This window comes from Rhinolophus sinicus, linkage group LG06 (assembly GCF_036562045.2).
Source record: "Rhinolophus sinicus isolate RSC01 linkage group LG06, ASM3656204v1, whole genome shotgun sequence".
NCBI classification, from domain to species: Eukaryota; Metazoa; Chordata; class Mammalia; order Chiroptera; family Rhinolophidae; genus Rhinolophus; species Rhinolophus sinicus.
This window is the reverse complement of record NC_133756.1, coordinates 50,172,428-50,192,140: the sequence shown is the minus strand read 5'-3', so window position 1 is coordinate 50,192,140 and position 19,713 is coordinate 50,172,428. Positions and strand designations below refer to the sequence as shown.

General features: G+C 37.9%; 1 long non-coding RNA gene across 1 annotated transcript in view; it reads right to left on the bottom strand.

Annotated features, from left to right (window-relative positions):
• LOC141572386 (uncharacterized) overlaps positions 1-19,713 on the bottom strand; it is a 123,982-nt gene that overhangs the window by 90,931 nt on the left and 13,338 nt on the right. The window lies entirely within an intron of this gene.

The window sequence follows — 19,713 nt, the reverse complement described above, 5'->3', positions numbered from 1 at the left end:
TGGAGGGCAGAAAAGGGAAAGCAAAGAAAATCAATTCAATATTTTTGAGGTATGGAATGGAGATAAAGGAAATGTTCTCTCAACCGTTTTGTGAGCAGAGAAATAAGATAATTTTTTTCCTCTTCAAGGCCAGGATTTTTTCTCAGTTCATGGTGTGACCTTGCCCTGTCATTCCATGGTCTGATCCTGTTTTCTCAGAGTAACTATAAGAATCACACATTGGCAAAGAGCTCGTTGGGAACACTGAATGACTCAGATTACCATCACAATGCTGCCACTCACTAGCAGTATGACCCAAAGCAAGTTCTTTCATAAACTTTCTAAGTCCATTTTTCCCATCTGTGAAATGGGGATAGCAAATCTACTTCAGAAAATTGTTGCAGGAATTAAGCAAGAGTACAGAACACTTGAAGTGTCTGATAGAAAGTCCTTAGCAAACTAGAGCTGCTGATACATACAATATTTTAAACATAATTTAAAAGTCCTGTTTTGCTCAGATTTAAGTATTCTGAAATCTAGTGATAATAAATATCAGTATAGATGGTGAATTATAGCACTCAGGATAAATAATACTCTGTGACATAATAAAAGACATTCAGATCTCAATATCTTAGCACAATCAAGTTTGCTTTATCACTAATGGCACTAAGCTGGTTGTTTCCAGTCCGACACACCCCTGTGTTGCCCTTCTCCAAAGATTCTGCTGTCAAGGGGCTTCTCCCATGTCTCTTATGTCTCCCAGTTGTTGGCTTCCAGCCACTCAGGGGAGGACAGCGAGAGGACAGAAGTCCATGTGAAATATTTTATGGCCACCCACAATCTGGTATCTAACCCTCAGTCACATTAGCTCCTCTAGACACACAGGGCTGGGAAATGCTGCTGAGCTGCGTGCCCAGGACAGAGAAGAGAAACAGATATGGGTGATCACTGCCATAGGCATGGGCAGGCAAATCATTTCATTTCAAATTTTGATACAAGTAAGACCTATATTTTGGAGGCCTGGGCCGAAGTAGAGATTATACGGTCACTTTATACTGAAAAACATTTAAGCAGAAAACAAGACTGTGGTGATCAGAGAGAAAACTGTGAAGGACATAGAAGTTTCATTTTGATGTTCCCCTCACTTTCCTCTTCTCCCCCTGGTTACTCAGTGTCTTTCTCTGTCTGCTAGCCTCCCAGACCCCCAGCATAGGGCCCCCAAGCAGGCATGTCCCTCATAGAACTGTTGTATACTTCAATGATGTCCACTAAAATATGCCTTATTTCCTCAACATCGTATTGTCCGATAGATGACAGCTAATTAATCTGATAAAGTAATTCATGCATCTAGAATAATGGTTATTGTGGGAAATGTGTTACTAAACCCAAGTAACCTGCATTTTTAACAGGTTCCTTCTAGAGACAATGTCATAACCCAAATAAATTGTCTAATGGTAAGAATTTTTCAAATGTGCGTCTCAGCCATTGTGGCCACCTCAAAGAGGAACAGCTCTGATAGAAACATTGACACTTTAGCTCTGTTCCCTTTTACTTAAAGTTTTAATTGGGGTGGTGAATTATACATCTGTAAAATATTTTAATATTAGGTTGCATCATTTTTAGTCAGAAAGGGTTCTTAGAAAAGCACTACATATTTAGGGAAGAATTTTATGTAGCTACACAAGATTCCTAATATCATTAGTTTTCCTTCCTAAATATGGAAATCCAGTTCCCCAGAAGAGTAGTAAAACGCAATGACTCCATAGGCGTCACAGTAATCATGGTAATTGTGTTCACAAATTAAAATCCCTCATTGACTATTGATTGGAAAGAATCACATTAGATCCACTTCTTTCTGAATCCACAGTGTTGTGGGGATTTTGTTTTTTGGATGTCAGGAAAAGCAAAGGCAGTTTTGTGGCAAATGTCCAAGAAGTAAGCCAGGCCCCTTTAGCACGAATTGTTTCCTTGCGAGCAGGTTCATAAATGAGCAATTTCTGGCTTCCGCATCCTGAGTGTGAAGAACACAGCTACTCTTTCTGACATCAAAAGATGGGAGCTAGACCTTTGCAAGCTCTTTCATGGTATGAGGGCCACCCTTGAGAAGACCTGCGGCCACTTTTTGAAGACTTCATAAACAAGCAGGAGAAAAAGCAAGAGGTTGCAGCTGGAGTGGCTATACACAGGACTGCCTCTGAAGTTGGCTCTCACATTCAGGACCTTTTCTCTTCTTTGATACCCCGCTAGATTATTGAACTTTTCAATTACTCAGTGAGTTAAGGATAACCACCACTGTGCTGGAGATTTAAAAGCTGGGATGTACCAAAAGAAACAACTTTCCCAGTATCACACACGTAACCACGGCTCATGGGGACCCATTCATCCATCTCTCTCCCAAGACAGCCTTCTCCTCCCAGAGCCCTTATTTGATTTGTTCTCAGCAGGCAGCAAAAGGAAAACTCATTCCCACAACAGTATTAATGAAAAAGGGACACACATTGCAGATAAATCTGAGCTCAAATCTGGCCTGGCCCCACACCAGCCATGTGACTTTCCAAAGTCCCCTGTGATTTCTGAGCCTTGCTCTCCTCTCTCCTCTGAGAATAGGGATCCCCAGAACCACAGTGGGTAATTGTGACGATCCCATGACTAGATGTGTGTGAAATGCCCAGCACCTGGAAAGTACTGTCACCCAGAACCATTAATAACTGGTGATGATAGTTTATTTATTTATTTATTTTTTTAAGTTTATGAGACCACTCCTGGATATAGTGCCTTGGGCTGGGGGCTGAAATACAAGAACTAGGATACATCTCTGCTCTTGATGGGTTTAAAAATCTAGTTGGAAAGTCAGGCTATTATACAATAGCAGAAGAGTATATTTTCAGGGCTAAATGAATGGAATATATAAAATTAGTACAATCAGAAATAAGAAGCAGTAGTAAGTAGAAAGTGTTAGGATAATTAAGCTGACTCTGGAAGAGAGTTTGGGACAGACACCAGAGGAGAAGAATGGGAAAGTATTTCACTCATGCTAGGGGAAGTGATCTCAGCAGCAATAGTGAGAACTGCATGCCTAACAAGAAACTCTAAGTTAACCCAAATGATTGGCTTTTTAATGGTGAATTCCAGACTCAATTAACAAGACCCTCAGATTGCATTTTAACAGTTGCTTTCTGATGCCCTGCAAATGATATTTTGCAAAGGTCTAGCTCCCTACCTGAAGGTCCAACCCTGATACATAAAATCAATTAATGTCACAAAGACATTAATTTGGGGGAGAGGTGGTATGAGGGGTCAAATGACTTGGCTTGTTCTTCAAAAGGCCCACGTCATTCAGGATAAGCTTGCTAAGTAACTACGCACAGCGAGTACATAGTAGTAACTACCCACAGCAAGCATGTAGTTGCAAGCTCTTGTTCCCTTTGTGGGCATGACAGATTGGAACTCTCCACAATGGCAGTTACTATCCTTTTCTTTTGAGTGTTATGACTTACTCTTATCATTCAACAGAGATTCCCAGGGGGAGAGGTGTCCTCTGTACGTGCCCACACGTGTGTATGCACTTACTCATGCAGAAGATACGCCTTGAGTAAAAGTGCATCTTAGACTTTAACGGGCGTGCATACTGTCACCAGGGTATGTTGTTAGCATACAGATTCTCGTTCAGTAAGTCCGGGGTGAGACACGAGATTCTGGCTTTCTAACAGGCTCTCAGAGATGCCAAAGCTGCTGCTCCACAGACTACACTGAGAGGTGCAATTAGATGACTTCCAGTGATTTAGATGTCATGTTGGTGGGCACTGGTTGAGAATCGCTGGTCTCCAATGGCCCGGTGGCCCCCCAAGTCCCTGAGCTGTAGTCCTGCTCAGATGTATTGGTGCATAGGCACTCCATTCTGCATTCCCACCAGAGCACTGCCAGGGCCAGGAGACATCCCGTAGGGGTCTGTTAGCTTGTGACTAGAACACCTGAGAGCAAATGAACACCTGTCTCCAGACCACTTAGGCATGAATTCATGGAAACCTCTGCCATGTCCAGAGAACACTTCATATGTGGAGGTGAGGAGATACTGCCATACTCCATAAATCTAAAAACAAGGGGTGGCTCTCTCTGTGGACGGATTGGGTAGTTCAGGGCAAAGTGGGAGAAGGCAAGCAACAGCAGGAGCTCAGAATTCCCTCACCTGGGGGGTTTTGAGGGCTGCTGTTTGGGAGCAGTGGGGTAGGGGGAACAGATAATCCTGAGGGCTGCTTATAATCAGAACAGAGCTCTGAAAGTGAAATGTTTTCATGGCTTTAAAGACTCTGAGAGATCAGTGCCTGGGTTGTCCCACTGCCATGGTGACACACTGTGATCCACTAGCTGCCCGCTGCCCACTGTCGGCATGGGTCACAGTCACCCAGGGCCCTGAGGTAGCACTGCTTTTGAACCCCCTTCCTTTGTCCATAATTCTGAAACTACATGACATCTTAACCTTTATAAGAATTTCTTCAAGACAGCATTTAAAAACACCCAAATCTTTCTTGACCTTTACATTTTAGCAGGGTTTTTTTTTTTTTAAATTGATGTTACAATATATTTTTTTTTAAGCTGTGGCATTTTTAAAACTGCTTCAAGAGGAACTTCACTTTCCCTTACCCATCCTATTTGAGACCAATCATTAATCACGAAGGGAAGGCACCAAGGACTCAAACGCAGCTTTATTATGTTTTCATGTTTGTGACATTTTCTTTCTATCAGCCAGTGGGAAGTTCCTACCCTTTTTCATTTATTATCTACAGGTTGTAGTATTTGTTTTCCAGGTTCCAGCCCTCTTCCATCACCTTCCACACCTTCCTCTGTCATGGCCCAGCCTCTGAGAGCTCCTTCAGAGTGGTGTTTGAAGAGAATGGCTTATAGATATTATCTTTAACTTTGCAAAATGCAAGTCTATTTTGTTTTGGGCAAAATAAACCTTTCTGCCTGTCAAGGGACAACTCAGCTGTCACTTTCCAATTCCCCACCCCTCCACCCCCGGAAAGGTAACTCTTTTAGAGAGAATATAAAATGATGGATCCATAATTTCATAAAGGTTTAGGTCAGAAGTCACAAAAAATGAAAACCCATAGGCCACTGGGCTTCCAATTCTGCGTGGCTGTAATCAGATGGTGCTGAACAGCAGCTGTACCTTCTAAATTAGGGGTCCTTAACCTGGAATTCATGGATGTAGGTGTGTGTATAGAATTCAGATGGCCGTGAACTCGGATAGGAAAAAAACACATTTTTATTTTTACTATAGTTTGACTGAAATTTAGCTTTTTTTCGATTATGAACATAGGCGAGAAACCATTGCAATAGTAGTGTCTTAACTGCATCACCAACAAAAATCATAGATGTTTTCATATCACATTACAGTAGTGGCAGATAACTTTTAAAAATTGCTTATATTCACCACGAGTTGAAAATATGGTAGATATTATTCTGGCTGCTAGACCTTGTTATTTAATGCATTAATAAAGAAGCATATATATTACTATGTCACACATTTGTGTGTTTTTTAATACTTTGATAATTATGTTTCTATGTAATTGGTTTTCTTTGTAATGCTATGCTTTTTATGGTATGCATCTTAGAGCATTATTCTGAGAAGTGTCCATAGAATCTAGTTGGAAAGACAGATGTCCATAGGCTTTACCAGATAGGAAAGGGGTTCATGGCACACACAAAAATGGATGAGAAACCCTCATTTAGAATCCTCAGTTTGCCCGAGATTTTGAGTGTTCATATTATTTATTTTTGTAACATTGCTAATGTGTGTAAAATTTTGAGTTGGCTTACTTAAGTTTAGTGATCTTCAAGACCACTTTTCCTTTGCATTAGAAGATGTATGCTATTATCACAGCTGATATCATAGTCCTTTATCCATTTTATCATTCATTTATTTAAAATAACCCTAATAACTTTTATTAAGCTTTCGGCCAACTATTATGAAAGACTGTCAAGCGAATAAGACATTTTTCTTGCCCCCAAGATCTTCAACTCAAATAAGAAGTTTATCATTCGTATAAACTCCTTACTAAATGCTATGTGTTCGGTGCTGTTGTTCCCATCACTAGCAAGATCTTCTCCTATGCAGCAAAGAGCACCCTACCTGGCCTCATGCCAGGTGTTGTCAAAGGACAGAAATGTTGTTTCTTTTTCATCTTCTTCCAGAAACGGTGAAGACATTTATCCAATAGCCACTTATTAAGTGTCAATTAGATGTTTGGGCGGGGAGATAGATGACTCTATGTGACTCTCAAATTTCTGACTTCAGTGTCCAAATGAGGAATGCTTCTTTTCAACAAGAAACAGACTGCGTGTGAGGGGAGAGGGGAGATCAAGCTTGTGGGGGAAGGAAATTGTTGAGTCATGATCTTGGTGAATCTGAGGTTATATGATTATAGTTGGATATAAGTATCCAAAGATCGAAAAAAAAAAAAGTATGGGTTCAAAATCTAAATATGAGTCATTGGCTGTATAGGTGGTAAGTAAAACCACTGGCAAGACTGAGATTGCTGTTTTAACACACACACATGCATCCCTTGAGGACTTTCAAGTAGCTGGAGAAAATGACAGGTATACAGTAAATAACCTTCAAACTCCCTCCCTCCATCAAACAATTCAAAGTAATTCCAGAACTATGAAATCTCTATGCAAAATCATACTTTCAATATTACTTGAACAGAGTGCCAAGAGTGCTAAAAAAATTGTGAGTAAAAAGAAAACAAGAAGTAAATCTCATACCCTTTTATCCCTCCCTTCCCCCACCACAGAACTTTGCTACAAGCAAAGGCCAACCAATAAAAACTATTCAGAATACAGAGGAGGGGCACAAGCAAGGAGACCTCAGGGAAGGATGGAGAGGACACCAGAAAGATGAAATAGAGCAGGACTTCAGAAAGAGAATTTCGAAGTATGTGGTTTTAAAGGGGAGGCAGCTACTTAAAGGGCCAAACACATAATTTAAAGGGACAGACACAAGTGAAATGAACTAGTATGATTTAAAGGGACAGTCCTCCAAACGTGTAGCTTCTGGGAGAGAAAAACAAAAACAAAGGAAAAAAAAGGAAGACATGTCCTTTGGCAATTCGGTAATGAAGTAGAAAAGAAGGAAAGTGTAGGGTCCTAGAAGATAAAAATTAATCAACAAAACTGGTGGACTCACAATTCCTCCCTCACCACCAAAACAAACAAAAACCTGTTCAAGTACCTAAATTTCACTCGACTAACAGTAAAGACTGCTATTTAACAAGGAACCATGTAAAACATTCCAACATCACCAAAAAAACACAAACAACAACAACCAAAAAACACAACAACAATAAAATAAAATAAACTATTGCAGAATGAATTTTCACACAAATCAACCGAGGAAAATCCCTTCCCCCCAAAAAAAATATACCATGAAGCAGAAGGGAACTTTAAGTTTACACTCCATAACAAACTACATATATTCTAATAAGCATTTGAGGATATGAAAAAACACTTCAAATTAGAAATTCAACACCTAGAACAGAAATAGACAAAAAAAGGAGAAATGAAAAAATAGCTGATTGAACTTAGGAAAGAAATGTGGGAGGGGGGAAATGATATTATCTCAGAAATAAAGAAGAAATTACAAAACAGCCAAGAGAAAACGCACTCAAATAAAAATTGTATAAGGGACATTGAAGAAAGGCAGAAAAACAACCACCAGAAGGAAAATGACACAAAGGAAGACATAAAGTGTATCAGAGAAAAATAGAAATAGAAGACAGGCAAAGAATGAATACTATTTTCATTATTGGGGTCCCTAAAGAAGAAAAAGAAAGCAAATGAAACACACCTACTCTTTAAAATTCTAACCCGAGAAATTTTTCCAGAAATAGAAAAAGCTTTAAAAAGCTTAACTGATCACCTGAGAAAATTAACCCCAAATGATCAAAGCTGAGACCTATCTTAGTAAAACTATTAGATTACAAAGACAAAGATAAAATCCTCAAGACTTCCAGGGAAAAAGCACAAATAGCTTTTGAAAAAAAAAAATAATAATAATGTTTTTCAAAATAAATAATGGCAAAAGATTTCAACTAGCATCAGAGTTTTTAGAACATACGAAGAAGGCAACAATGCAGTAACATTTTTAAAAAGTTCTATGAAAGGAATTATGAAAAAAAGAGATTTTATATATAGTAAAGCTGTCTTTCACTATATCAATGAACAATTTGGTTACCAACCTTGGGTTCTTAGGCTCTCTATGTAATAAAAATTGACAAGAGGCCAAACCAGAAGCCCAGACAAGAGTTACTGGGGCTTATGCTCCAGTACAATGCAGATAACATGGTGAGAGAAATTCTTCGACAGGCTCTCCAAAGCAAGGATCTACAACCAAGATTACTCTGCCCAGAAAGGCTATTATTAAAAATCGAAGGATGGATAAAGAGCTTCCCAGACAAAAAAATGCTAACAGAGTTCATCATCACCAAACCAATATTATAAGGAATGTTAGAGGAGCTTCTTTAAGATGGAAAAAAAAAAAAAGATCAATATTATGAATAATACAGTTGGCGATAGCTACTTTCAATAATACTTTCAATGTAAATGAATTAAATGTTCCAATCAAAAGACATCGGGTGGCTGAATGGATAAGAAAACAAAACCCATATATATGCTGTCTACAAAAGACTCACTTCAGATTGAAAAACACACAGAGATAGAAAGTAAAGGGGAATAAAAAGATATTTTATAAAAATGGAAACAAAAGTAAACGAAGAAGAATCTGGGGTAGCAGTACTTATGTCAGACAAAATAGACTTTAAAACAAAGGCTATAACAAGAGACAAAGAAGGACTCAGAAATCCCACTTCCGGGTATTTATCTGAAGAGACCCAAACGCTACTTCGAGGGGACATGGGCATCCATATGCCCATTGCAGCACTGTTTACAATAGACAAGATGTGGAGGCAGCCTGGGTGTCTGTCGATAGATGAATGGATAAAGAGGAGGTAGTACATGTAAACAATGGAATATTGCTCAGCCATGGAAAAGAATGGGTTCTTGCCATCTGTGGCAGCATGGATGGACCTGAAGGGTATTCTGTTGAGTGAAGTATGTCAAACAGTGAAAGACAAATGCAATGTGGTTTCACTTATATGTATACTCTAAAGAACAAAATAAACAAAACAGAAACAAACTCATAGACACAGAATACATTTTGATGGTTGTCAGATGAGAGGGGCTTTGGGGGTGAGTGGAAAAGGGGACAGGATTAAGTACAAAATGGTCATTACAAAGTAGTTATGGGAATGTAGGATATAGCATCAGGAATATACTCAATAATATTGTAATAACTATGTATGGTGTTCAGTGGGTACTAGATTTGTTGGGGTGTTGATGGGAGGGAGTTGCGGGGCAGGGTGAAAAAGGTGAAGGAATTAAAAAGTACAAATTAGTAGTTACAAAATAGTCATGGGACATAAAGTAAAGCATAGGGAATATAGTCAATGATATGGTAATAACTACATATAGTGGCAAGTAGGTACTAGACTAGTCAGGCGGATCAGTTCTTAAATGTCTAACCACTATGCTGTATACCTGAAATTAATATAAAATAATATTGAATGTCAACTGTAATTTAATAATTTTTTTAAAAAAAGGACTTAAGGAATTCTGTACCTATAAACTGTTCTTGAAGAGTCTACTAAAGAAACTTCACCCAACCAAATCATGACTGCAAAAATTTTAATAAAAGGACTAATATGAAGCATTTTAAAATATGTAAAGGTACACATAATACTAAAACAAAGATGGGAATGGAATTGAAAGACTACCATGCAGCTATTGTATATTGTGACAAAATAGAAATGTTGCAACTAAAAAATAGGAGACAGGAAAGAAAAGTTGATAGGCCTACATTGCTGTATAGGCATTTGGTGAATGTCAACAGATCAAAATGATAATTTGGGGGCAAGATAACAAAATAGGTAAACCATTAGCTAAGTTGATCGACAAAAAGGGAAAATATTCAAATATTTTTAGAGGAAATGAGAAAAGGGAAAAAGCATTGAAACAAAACAAATGTTTAAATCATAACAGGCTAAGTTGTAGACCTCTATGCAAATAACTTCAAAGACCTACATTACATATTAACTTCATTAGGGTTAGAAAGCTTAAATAGACCAATTTCCATATAAGAAATAGAGAAGTTATTAAATAACTCCCCCACAAAAACAATCACAGATGATTTCATAGGAGAATTATACCAAACCTTCAAATACTAGTTAGTCCCAATGCTCTATAAATTGCTAAAAGGAAAGAAAACTTTTTAATCCTTTTTATGACACAAATATAATAGTCATACTTAAACAGATAAAGACAACACAAAGACATAAACCTAAAAAAGCAACAATACTCATGAATATCAGTGCAACAATTCTGAACAAAATATTAGCAAACATACTCCAACACACACATATATATCTCCTCAACACTAGTAAAAGGTTGTCTAGCCACATGCTTTTCATTCTCTCCAGAGCACACTTTCCTAACAGTAAACCTCCTCATTTTAGCATCATTTGCAATCTAAATAGGCTGACAATTTCCCAAATTGTCAAGTGCTGTTTCCTTTTTGCTTAACAATTCTTTACTCAATTTATCCCTTTCCTCTGTCATTTTACTATAAGCAACAAGAAGAAACCAGGCTACACCTTTAATACCTTGCTTGGAAATCTCCTCATCTAACTATGCAGGTTCATTATCTATAAATATTGCTTTACACAAACTGTAGGATCAATTCAGCTAATTTTTCTTCCACTATGTAACAAAGATCATCGTTCTCCCAGTGTCCAATAATGTTCTCCTCATTTCCATCTCTGAGACCTCACCAAAGTGCTGTTAACATTTATAATTCCATCTGCAGTCTGCATATTCAGGCTTTTTCTATCAGGTATCTCAAAATTCTTCTAACCTCTTACCCATTATCCAATTTCAAAGCCACTTCCACAGTTTTAGGTATATGTAACAACAGCATCTCACTTCCCAGTACCAAAATCCCCATCAGTTTTCTTTGGCCACTGTTACAATTATCATAAACTTGGTGGCTTAAAACAACACGAACTTATTCTCTCATAGTTCTAGAGGTGAGAAGTCTGAAATCAAGTTCTTGGATTCTCTCACCCCACCCCATCCCCCACCCCCTCCCCAATCCCCCTTAGGCTCTGGAAGAATCCATCAGTTCCTTGCCTCTTCCAGCTTCTGGTAGCTGCCAGCATTCCTTGACTTCTGACCATATCACTTCAATCTTTGCTTCCATCTTCACATTGTTTTCTCCGCTATGTATGTATCTAATCTCACTCTAACTCTCTCTTATAACCACATTTGTGATGGCATTTAGTGCTGACTTCAAAATCCAGGATAATTTCCTTACCTGAAAATTATTAATTTCATTACATCTGCCAAAACTTAATCCTATAACACAGCATTTAGATTCTGAGGATTAGGACATGATGGGCTTTATTTAGCCTACTGCCCATAATAAGACTAAATGGGGGAAAAAATCATAGGACTATCTCTATAGACACTGAGAAAAACATTTGACAAAATTTAACACACGTTCTTGGTAAAACTAGTGTATTGGAATTGATGTATACTTTCTCAACATGATAAGTAATCTAAAGCCAGTATTTTATTTAATAGGGAAACACTAGAGCCATTTCCACTAAGATGAGGAAAAAGACACAAATGTCCACTATCCCTGCTATTACTAGAGGTATTAGCCAATGCAGTTATACAAGAGAAATCAATTAGAGACATGAGAATGATTAAAGACAAAGGAAAACTATATTTGCAAATGATCTGATAATATACCTGGGAAACCACAGAGAATCAATAACAAGACTAACTCAAACAATAAAAGAATTTATTGAAGTAGCAGGATATACAATGGAATGCTACTCTGCCATAAGAAAAGATGAAAGACTATCATTCGTGACAACATGGATGGATCTTGAGATAATTATGCTAAGCGAAATAAGTCAGATAGAAAAAGTTGATAACCATATAACTTCAATCATATGTGGAATATAAAACTGAAAGCAACAAAGGAGCAAGACAAATAAAGAAACAAAACCTCATAGACACAGACAACAGTTTAGTGGTTACCAGGAGGTAAGGGGGGAAAGACGAGGGTAGAAGAGGGTAAAAGGGTCAAATATATGGTGATGGAAGGGAACTGACTCTGGGTGGTGAGCGCACAATGTGATATATAGCTGAGGTAGTATAGAATTGTACACTTGAAACCTATGTAATTTTACTAACCATTGTCACCCCAAATAAATTTAATTTAGAAAAATAAATGAAAAATTAACATATAAAAATTAACAGCCTTGGGGTGGCCCAGTGGCTCAGGCGGTTGAAGCTCCAAGCTCCTAACTCCGAAGGCTGCCAGTTGGATTCCCGCATGGGTCAGTGGGCTCTCAACCACAAGGTTGCCAGTTCGATTCCTCGACTCCCGCAATAGATGGTGGGCTGCGCCCCCTGCAACTAGCAATGGCAACTGGACCTGGAGCTGAGCTGCGCCCTCCACAGCTAAGACTGAAAGGATAAGAACTTGAAGCTGAATGGCACCCTCCACAACTAAGATTGAAAGGACAACAACTTGACTTGGGAAAAAATCCTGGAAGTACGCACTGTCCCCAATAAAGTCCTGTTCCCCTTCCCCAATAAAATCTTAAAAAAAAAAAAAAAAATTAATAGCCTTCATACAATAGACATAATGATAGAGAAAACCCCATTTGCAACAACATCAAAATATAGTAAAACACTTATGAAAAACTTTAACAAAAAGTGTATAAAAATATACAAGAAAAAAATTTAAAACACTCCTAAAGGACACTAATAAAAGCCTGAATAAAAAGATGGAAACACATCCCCTGTTCCTAGCTAAGATTACACCACTATAAAAATACCAGTTCTCCCTAAGTTAATTTATAAATGTAATACAATTTTAGTAAAATACTAAGTAGCTATGTTCCGGACAACTTGATACTAAAGTTCACATGAGAAAAAAAAAAAAAGCAAGAATAGATAGAAAAACATTAAAATAAAAGTGTGTGGTGACTAATCTTACCAGAAATTAGAACATTCTATAAAGCTGTGAATATTAAAATAGTGTGGAGCTGGAACATAGTTAGATAAATAGACAAATAGACTAGTGGAATAGAATAGTCCAGAATTAAACCCAAATATATATGGACATTCAGTATGTGACAAAGGTGGTATCTTAAATCACCGGGGTAAAGATGAACTTTTTAATAAATAGTTCTGGAACAACTAGGTAGTCATTTGGAAAAAGATAAAATTAGATCCATGTCTCACATCATACAGTGGAATAAACTTCAGGAGATCTAAACTGAAACCACACAGTGCATACGAAAACATGACTAAATTATCCTTTAACTTTTATAAGAAAAGTCTTTGTAACTATGATTAAAATCTAGACAATTTTTAAAAATTGATCAATTTGACTGCATACAAATTAAAAGTGTTGCATGATAATAAAAATTAAAATTAAACACCATAAACAAGGACAACTGACAAATGGAGAGAAAATATCTTAACATATACCAGAGAAAAATGGCTAATATGCCTCATATATAAAGCAATCTTAAAAACTGAGGGACAAAGGACCAAAATCCTGATACAAAAATGAGGGACAGACATAAGCAACTTTTTAAAAAAAGATAAAAATGGCCCTGAACATGTGGAAAAAATGCTCAAACTCATTTATAATTAAAGAAATCTATTTCTTACTTATCAAATTGGCAAAAATTTAAAAATATGACAATACATTCTATTAGTAAAACTCTGGTGAAGCTATGAGGAAACAGCCACTTTTGTACATTCCTGGTGGGAATACAAATTGGTATAGCCTTTCCGGAGAGATAGTTGGCAATATCTAACAAAATTGCTTATGTATTTTGTTTTTGACCTATCAATCCCACTTCTAGGGATATATCTCCAATAACACAAAATTACATATGTACAAACTTATTCATTGCTGCATTGTTTGTAATTATAAAATACTGGAAACAACTTAAAAACACATATGTGGGAAAGTGTTTGAATAAACTGCTATACGAGGTCCGACAATAAAGTTCCCAAGCTTGTTGCAACGATGTTGCTAACCTTTTTTGATATCAGAAGGCTTATTCATTATGAATTTGTACCAACTAGACAAGCAGTTAAGCAAGTTTACTATTTGGAAGTGCTGAAAAGGTTGCATGAAAAAGTTAGATGACCTAAACTTTTTGCCAACAATTCATGGCTCGTGCATCACGACAATGCACCAGCTCACACTGCCCTGTCTGTAAGAGAGTTTTCAGCCAGTAAACAACTGTATTGGAACTCCCTCCTTACTAACCTGATCTGGCCCCCAATGACTTTTTTCTTTACCCAAAGATAAAGTAAATACTGAAAGGAAGACATTTTGATGACATTCAGGACATAAAGTGTGATACGATGACAGCTCTGATGGCCATTCCAGAAAAAGAGTTCCAAAATTGCTTTGAAGGGTGGACTAGGCTCTGGTGTTGGTGCATAACTTCCCAATGGGAGTACTTCAAAGGTGACTGTAGTGATATTCAGCAATGAGGATGTAACACTTTTTCTAGGATGAGTTCGTAAACTTAAATATCTGACCTCTTAGCCACACAATGAAGTACTATGCAACTATATGAAAAAATCAGGAATGAGGAAAACCACAATGCATATCAGGCAAAAAATGGTAAAGCCCCAAAGATTATCTAAAGTATGCAATTCTTTGTTTAAGAACTAAGATACAATAAAGTACACAGGGTTCTGCTCCATTATAGAAAAGAAATTCAAAGATAAACTAAAAATACTGCCCTCAAAATACTTATCAACACAAAGGGAAAGATACTGTTTCCCTGAAAATAAGACCTAGCTGGACCATCAGCTCTACTGCGTCTTTTGGAGCAAAAATTAATATAAAACCTGGTTTTATTATAATATAATATAATTAATATAATATAATAATATAATATAATAATATAATATAATATAATATAATATAATATAATATAATATAATATAATATAATATAATATAATATAACATAATATACATACTGGGTCTTTATATTAATTTTTGCTCCAAAAGATGCATTAGAGCTGATGGTCTGGCTAGGTCTTATTTTCAGGGAAACAGGGTAGTACCTTTATAGTGGAGAAACCAGCAGACACCAGCCTAACCAAGTGATGAAGGTAAATATCATCAGTAATAAGACATATTGACATCATGAATCATTTGATATGATGTGCTTAAAAGGTATCATTTCTGTGACATTATTGCCAAAACTGCATAATCTAACTGCATAATGCAATCACGAGGAAATATTAGACAAACCTAAATTAAAGGACATTCTACAAAATTACTAATCACTACTCTTCAAAAAGTGCCAAAATCATGAAGGACAAGGAAAGAGGAACTGTCACAGATTGGAGGCAAAATGCAATATGGGAGTACTGCATAGGATCTTAGAACTGAAAAATGATACTTACAGGAAAATGAGTGAATTTCTAATGAAATCTGTAGTTTAGTTATTAACATTATATGAGTGCTTATTTCCTATTCTTGATAATTATAACATGGTGATGAGAGATGTTAACATAAGTGAAAGCAGAGTGAGGAATATAGGAACATTTCATAGTATTTTTGCAACCTCTTGTAAGTCTAAAATTAATTCAAAATAAAATGTTTTAACGTCATAAATAAATAAACAATAAAATGGATCTATTAACTTCGATTAAGAGTTTTCTGGAAACCTCCATTTTTCTACAATTCTTCCATAAAAGTTTCCAAACATTGCTAAAACCACATACCACTTATCTTAAACTCACAAAGATCAGGAAGCCAACCTCAAAGGTGGCCAAATTAGTGAAGAAGAGGAGAAAGCTGGAAGAAGAACCAGAGGAAATGGAGCAGCTGAGGGAGAAATTTTTAAATGACCTCTTTTGTGCTGCTAAATTTATTCATAATCTGGAGGGCAACAACCATCACAAGGACACAAAACTCATCAGGTAAATTCAAGGACTTAAAAAAAAAAATCCACCTAACCACCTCCTGCCCAAAAAGTTCAAGCTTAACCTTTCTCCTGAAAATGCAATCTGCTCTCTACACCCTGCCTGCATACCAGACTCTGAGACCTAGATTGTCACACGAGCAGAACCATCACCTTGTCCTGATTCAATAGGCTCTTGTTATATTATCAGCTCGAGATACTAGGGATATGTGAGATGTGCCTATTTATTGTTGAAGGAGTTCACACATAATTTATGTCCCTCACATAACTTTGTCCTTAAAAGATATTTTCAGAATCCATTTTAATTATGTTTCCCAAGGACAATATCAGGAGGTGACTATTATTTCTTCATATAAGAAGTAAAAGAAGTGAGAAAGATCTAAATACAATTAATTGAGGTGTTCACAATTAAAAAATTGGAATAAAGATAATACAAAATCTAGTATCTCCAGCCACTGCACCCTCTCTTTGGTCTAGCAGACTGAGCTGCTCTGGCAAATGTGTACATGGAACCCGTGATCACAGGTAATCCAGCTGACATGGCCATTACATTCACAGTATCGTAATGCACTTTGCATTGCTTAGCTCTTTACACTTTTAAAAGCCCTCTTCACATGTTTTTTAATTGAGCCTCAAACCATATAATAACATATGTAGGATAGATATTTCCTTTTAATAATGATTCTATGGTCTGAATGCTTGATTTTCCCCCAAAATTTTATACATTAAAATATTAATCATTAAGGTGATGGTATCAGGAGATGCTCCTTGGGAGGTGAATGGGTCATAAGGTGGGGACCCCATGAATGGATCTAGTGTCCTAATAAAAGAGGTTCCAGAGAGACCCAAAATGGCAGAGTAGATAAACGTTGTGCTTGCCTCATCCCATGAACAAATCAAAATTACAACTAAATTACAGAACAATCAACCGAGAGAACCACATGAAGTCTAGCTGAACAGAACTTTCATAACTAAAGATATAAAGAAGAAAAGCCACATTGACACTGGTAAGAGAGGCAAAGACACAAAATGGGCTGGCCCCAAACCTCATTGTGGTGGTTGAAATTCAGGAGGAATATCTCAGCCACAAAGATGCCCCCATGGAGAAGCAAGGGACTCCAGCCCCACACCAGGCTCCCCAGCCTAGAGCACCAGTGCTGGGAAGAGGAACCCCCACAAAATATGGCTGTGAAAAAGAGCCATATCTGAATATTTGGGTGAGATGGAAGGCTGGAAACCCAGGCATTCTCTTAAAGCGTCCACACACAGACTCACTCACTAGCCGGCACTCAACCTGGGCTCCAGTGGAGGGACAGTGACTTAGGGGGCATTGGTGACATAAGGGGAAAGACTGAGTTGTGCGATTTCAGGGCAAGGACTGGAGTGATTGCAGCCAATTTCCCTGTATGGGGTCCTTCTCCATGCAGACAGCAAGCATCCTGTGTTGCTGATCCCTCCCCCCATGTCCATGGCCAAATCTGAACCTGAATTGTCTGGTGAGCTCTACTTGCTCCACCCTGGTGACTCATTGAGACCCCACCTCACCCAACTCTGTACTGCACTAGACTTTATCAGCAGCTGAACCTTAAGGGAGCCAGCAGCTGGCAGCAGCCCTCATAGTGTGCTGATTTTTTGTGGAGCTACCCCAGACCTGTTATTGGTGGCTGCCATCCTTGGTTCACAGCAAGGCCTCTCCCACATGCCTCCAGGTTAAGCACAGGCAGCAACCACTGTGGATCACTTTGTAGCTCCAACCAGGTAGTCCCCAGCCTGTCACAAGCAGTGGCTAACCTGGGCCTGCACCGGAGCTCCTTCCAACAGGCCCCAGAACCAATATCCTTGGAAGTTGGCTTCGGACCACAACAGACCACCATCCAATTAGCCCCAAATGTGGCACACCAAAAGCGTGGACTCAACAGCCACCAGAGCTCACTGGGGCAGATCTTGCTCAGTGGGGTAAATCTCTCTCGTAGCAACCCATAAGCTGTGGATAGCCAACTCCCACAGCCAGTCAGCCTCAGGGTCAATCCCACACACTGATGTGCCAGTAGCAACCAAGGATCAAATATAACAGGAGGGCACACACAACCCACACAAGGGACAGTCCTGGAGCACCCAGAGCAGGAGACCAGGGAGACTGTGTGAGGTCCCCATAGGGCACCTACTACATAAGACCACCCAGCCAAGACGGGAAGATGTTGCAGATCTACCTAATACAGAGAAACAAACACAGAGAGGCAGCCAAAATAAGGAAACAAAGAAATACATCCCAAAAGAAAGAACAGGAGAAAATTCCAGAAAAAGAACTAAAGCAAATAGAGGCAAGCAGGCTACCAGAGACAGAGTTAAAAACACTGCTTATAAGAATGCTCAAGGAACTTAATGAGAACTTCAACAATGAGATAGCAAGCATTAAAAAGGTCATAGAAACAATAAAAAAGAACTAGTCAGAAGTGAAGAATACAATAACTGAAATGAAGAATATACTTGAAGGAATCACCAGCAGACTAGACAAAGCAGAGGATCAAATCAGCGGTTTGGAAGACAAGGTAGCAGAAAACACCCATTTAGCACAGAAAAAAAAAATCCAATAAAATGAGAATAGTTTAAGAGATCTCTGGGACAACATCAAGTGTAACAACATTCACATAATAGGGGTACCAGAAGGAGAAGAAAGAAAGCAAGGGATTGAGAACTATGTGAAGAGATAATGACTGAAGACTTTCCAAACCAGGTGGAGGAAATAGCATGCAAGTCCAGGAAGCACAGAGAGTCCCAAACAAGATGAACCCAAACAGCGCCCACACCGAGACACATTATAATTAGAATAGCAAAGGTTAAAGACAGAGAGAGAATTCTAAAAGCAGCAAGAGAAAGGCAACTAGTCACTTATAATGGAGCTCACATAAGATTGTCAGCTGATTTCTCAACAGAAACTTTGTAGGCCAGAAGGAATTGGCACAAAATATTTAAAGTGATGAAAAACAAGGACCTACAACCAAAAATACTCTACTTAGCAAGGCTATCGTTTAGAATCAAAGGATAGATAAAGAGCTTCCCAGACAAGAAAAACCTAAAGGAGTTCATCGCCACCAAACCAGTATTACAAGGAATGTTACAGGAACTTCTTTAAGAGGGAAAGAAAAAAAAAATCAAAATTATGAATAATAATAGCTACATTCTATCAGCAATTATTTTCATTGAAAATGGATTAAATATTCCAATCAAAAGACATATGAGTTCTGAATGGATAAGAAAACAAAACCTTTACATATGCCGCCTACAAGAGACTCACTTCATATTAGAAGACACACACAGATAGAGAAGTAAAGGGATAAAAATAGCTATTTCAAAGTGTCAGATGGTACTAAATTTGATGTAACAACAACAAAAAAGCTGTGGTGGCAATACTTATACCAGACAAAGTAGACTTTAAAACAAAGGCTATAAGAAGACACAGTAAAGGATCCATTAATCCCACTCCAAGGTATTTATCTGAAGAAACCCAAATGCTACTCTGAAGGGACAGGTGCATCCATATGTTCATTGTATTGTTTACAATGGCCAAGATGTAGAGGCAACCTGGATGCCTGTTGATGGATGAATGGATAAAGAGGTGGTACATATATACA